Below are 4,987 nucleotides of genomic sequence, written 5' to 3'. Positions count from 1 at the left end.
TACACTCAGCTTTTCTTCTAAACCCGTTTTGAAGTAAATGTGCCTTTTTGTTGCACTACTTGCTAATGTTTGCCACCCATGTTTGCCCAAGTGGTGATAATAAGCTGACTTGTGTAGTTTTAAGTGACGAATAGTTTTGCGGTCACAGGTTGTGACTGGGTTATGTAATGGGTCACATAGAACTGATATCAGACATCCAGGAATAATGTTTACTCTCCTATTATTTCTGCAGGCAGGAAATGCATATATATATATATATATATATATTTATTACAAGCAGGTACTCTACTTTATGTGCAATGCATTCTCTTGATGCTTCTTGTTCACAACTCAGTTTTTAAGAAGTTAAACTTGTTTAAGTAAAAACCAGTTATCTGTGAAAGTGAAACTAGATTGTTCTATATGAGGTAAAATACGTTTTGCCTCGGTAAACTTTGTGTCTTTAATTTCGTGTTTGGACCAAGGCCAGTCCTTTCTTCAGTTAATAATTACACAATTACATTTCACTTGACGCACATACTTAATATTCAGGCTACTCTCATTGTTATTTAAATACACACAGGTGTGGTTACATGCCTGGGCATTGTAATTATTTTTCCGCAGTTTGTGCAGGAATAACTTGATGTTCTTGTCTTACAAGAAGATCATATGAACTTTAGAAAAGAACCCAAACTTGAAAGGTTCATTTTGTTCCCAAGTAACAAAAATAATAACTGCTACAAGTTAAACTTTGAACTTTTGAAAACAGATGGTAGGTAAACTGGAAACATGTTTGACACGTGTCGTTGCTTGAGTGCTACTATCAAATGATTACATTTTTTTTACTCTGTAGAAGGTTAACAGAAAACTTAATTGTGTTTCATTTTCCTTTTTTTCAATTTTCCTAAGATTTTGAGGTTCTGGGTCAGACTCGATGTGTCTTTGCGGGTGAATGTTTAGCATTTTTATCCAAGTGCAGGTCAGTTTTCTACTGTGTTTACTCCAAATGTTGTTTATCTAACCTATTATACTGTTGATAATATATATACATAAATAATATTATATTATAGTAGTAACCTGTGCCTTTTAGTAGAACATTGTCACAAGGTTATGCATCACATGATCAGTTATACACACAAGTTGTGAAATGCCTTGGGTCGATTCATAGCTGACATATTTAAGATTAAACAATATAATTGCAGTGCAATTATACAAGATATAACAGTTCCTAATGTGCAAAAGTGGCTAGTAACAGACACTGCCTTCATGTTGGAGCTGGGAAATATAGACCAAAAATAAGGCCAGGGTCAGGTCTGAATATAACTGATGCACTATTTCTAAGGAATACATTGGTCCATGAGTCTAGAATCCAGTACTGACCTGACTCCAGATCTCACACGTGGCAGTTTGAGTTATTAACAACTGCGTTACAGTGGACAGGTCAATGCAAATAGACTAGTCTTGGATATTCATGTGGGTAACTGCAAAGTCAATGCTTAATATAGTCATTTAAAGCTTTGTTGACGCCATGTCCTCACATGCAGCTGTGTTTACAGAACACTTATGACAGTTTCATGTCCGTGCAGAGGTAGGTGGGAAACAATTGTTCGCACTTGTACTTTGTTTAAGGCATTTTTCACCACCAAAATAAACAACAGCTTGACTGCCACCTCCACAACTAAAACTCTGACATTCAGCAAGCCGTTCTAAAACATATGACCCACAACATCGGCTTAAAAACTTAAAATTCTCCAACAGATCCAGGTTCAGCGTTTTAAGGGGATTCTAACAACAACGTGGTTCATGTCATTAAGGACAACTTTTAAAAAGGTTTCAACCGCTTGCATTATTTATTTATTACTTTGTTTAATTTGAGGGTGGAATACAGTCTAGTGATTACTGACTTTAAGCTCAGCCTCTAACTCTTATCTTTATCCCATTCGTCACTGTCACAGCGGGTGAAAAACGATACGTTTAATGACATGGGGCAGGTTCAGCATACACCAGGCATCTGGGGTTATCTGACGAACAACAAACTGACGCAGTGCAAGAGTTAACCCTCCCACCCTGACTCACCTTTAGAAACAGAAAAATTATTATGTTTTAAATTTACACAGCGAACCTTAGCAAAATATATACATTACTGGATTTTTAATAAAAACTTCTTTCGCATGTAATTCAGTAACTATATTCTGCCACTAGAGGGTAGCATTTATTTATTAATAAAGGGCTCAAATTCGAAACGGGATAGAATAGTGTTGGTTCTCCGCATTTATGTCTATTTCGATTCGAAAGACATAATTCAAATGTGCTTTTAAATATACATAATTTTGGGACAAAAAACAAAGCGGGGCAGCTGTCACAGTGACATGGAGAGCGCAAGATCAGTGTGGTGGCCAAATATTCGTGGTACATTGTACACATGGGATCTGCCCCAATGTATTTCAGGGTTCATTCCACTGGTCAAAAACCTGCTTATGAGGGGATTAGGTTGATTGGATTCTAAATTGAACACAGACGCCTCCGCAACTGTCTAAGAAATTGATAGATGGAAGGGATGTTTTATCATTTTGGGTTTTTTTTTTGTTTTTTGTTTTTGTTTTTTTGACTTCAAAAAATGTATATTTTTATCTAGCTTGAAAAAAGTCTAATCTAAACAAAGGACTTACTCAGGTAAATGATAATGAAGAGAACTAATTAATTTTATGCCCTGTTGGTTTCCTGAAATTGAGCTTATTGCAGCAGCAGCAACACAGGACTTGGCTGCCACGTGACCTAAAAAGTTCTTGTCTAGTACAAAGCAGCAAACGTTTACTCATTGCCAGGCTCCATATTTAGTACCACTGCTAAACATAATAGAACTCTGATAGAGAGAAAAAGTCACAAATATCCGTGTTTCAATTTCAATAACGTTTATCACGTACATTAGATGTGGTTAGCTAACAGTAAATTAATTATAACATTTGTTATAGGGTCCCACAAGCAGACCATAGTAAGGATACTGATAATGCCATCTGTCAGACATTCCTCCCATCTTTTCCATGTGCCAACCAAAACTTGACCACTACTGCAGCAGTGAGGTGTCATTAGCAAGAGCAATTAACACAATAAGCCAAGAAGTGTCTGTAACGGCCTGCTATTAATTCTGAGCCATGACTGGACTGGTTCAAGTGGCCTACGGGGAGTTGTAAGGGAAACTCTGTGCGGCAGCAAGAGCAGATGGCGTGGAGGAGGTCACGAGCAGCCACATGCATACACATTGGGAAAAATCTCACACTCTTGACCGTGCACAAGTGTAGAAGATCCTCACTCAGACACACAAAGGCTCTCTCACGTGCATGATGATGACTGCTTTGAGACTTCCTACGACCATGTCAGACACCCACTCAATCCTCTGTCTAAATATTAATGGATTCTTGGGATTACGGTAGGATGTCACATGCTGACACTTACTGAACCACCGGAGGCTGTGGTCACACGCCGGCCAAAGGAATGGTGGTCAGACAGGCAGCCTGTGGGATGATACCCCAAGGCATCGAGAGCCCTGCTGTGCTCCATTCATCCCAAGATCAACAGCCAGAAAAACTTGTTCATTAAAAGTCACACTTTAGACTCCTCCAGGTATCCATGGAGATGTGACTCATTTGACCACTTAAAAAAAGGAAAAACAACACAAAAAGTCACACTTGATTCAAAGCCGTACATTGTTCTAACAGCCAGAATATATGGGAACGACGTGCTGTTTAACCTTTCATGTATTAATTAGCTTCATTAGGATGGAGTTTAATCAATAGTCAAGGTCAGCTGGTACGATTCTCTTTGTTCACAGTTGGTTTTATTAAGACCAAATGGGAAAATAGCAGGAGAGTGTTTGCTCCCTGGGAGGTTAATGAGATTCTCTTTACCTTAAAGCTGACTGTTGTGCGCACTGTTTAATCACATACAGTAAATTGACTGTAGACCAAAGATGGTTCACTACCAGCTTTGTTTTTAACCTACTGCATTTACTTCTGTTATTTACATAGCAGCTGTTAATAGAGGTGGGTAAAAATATCAATTAATCAGTGCATTGTAATTCTTTCACCCCAATTCAATATCGATTAATCGATTAATAATCTTCTAAATCGATTCAAGCCTCTTGTGTTACAGGACAGCGCAGGATCAGTGGAGAATCAGTGCTATCTGCTGTCAGAGAGGGACTTTTTATTTTTATGGATTTTTTCACAATGGTAAGGCTATAGTAAGACATGTTTTGGGTGATTTTTGAAATATTCATATAAAATACTTTTTGGACTTTAAAACACAAAATATTCACTTGGCAGCATGTTTTAGGACCTAATCTTGCATTTTAGGGCATTTCGGGGACTTTTTATTTTTATGGATATTTTCACGATGGTAAGGCTATAGTAAGGCATGTTTTGGGTGATTTTTGAAATATTCATATAAAATACTTTTTGGACTTTTAAACACAAAATATTCACTTGGCAGCATGTTTTAGGACATAATCTTGCATTTTAAGGCATTTCGGGGACTTTTTATTTTTATGGATATTTTCACGATGGTAAGGCTATAGTAAGGCATGTTTTGGGTCATTTTTCAAATATTCATATAAAATACTTTTTGGACATTTAAACACAAAATATTCACTTGGCAGCATGTTTTAGGACATAATCTTGCATTTTAGTGCATTTCGGGGACTTTTTATTTTTATGGATATTTTCACGATGGTAAGGCTATAGTAAGGCATGTTTTGGGTGATTTTTGAAATATTCATATAAAATACTTTTTGGACATTTAAACACAATTTTTGGTAATGTCGTCAATTATCTATTTTATTTCTTTCCGCGCACATCTAAAATTTCTTTCAGCATTAACGATAATCTACACTACGGGACCTTTAAATTTACGTAATTTCCTCTCGATAGTTTGCGCATGCGTAGCAAGAGACGGCATTTAAATTAAACAACAATTTAAATTAAACAACAATTGATCTCGTTTATCAAACAAA

The sequence above is a fragment of the Cynoglossus semilaevis genome, chromosome 15 (assembly GCF_000523025.1).
Source record: "Cynoglossus semilaevis isolate Cse_v1.0 chromosome 15, Cse_v1.0, whole genome shotgun sequence".
Lineage (NCBI taxonomy): Eukaryota > Metazoa > Chordata > Actinopteri > Pleuronectiformes > Cynoglossidae > Cynoglossus > Cynoglossus semilaevis.
The sequence above is the reverse complement of the archived record's forward strand: the minus strand, read 5'-3'. Positions refer to the sequence as shown.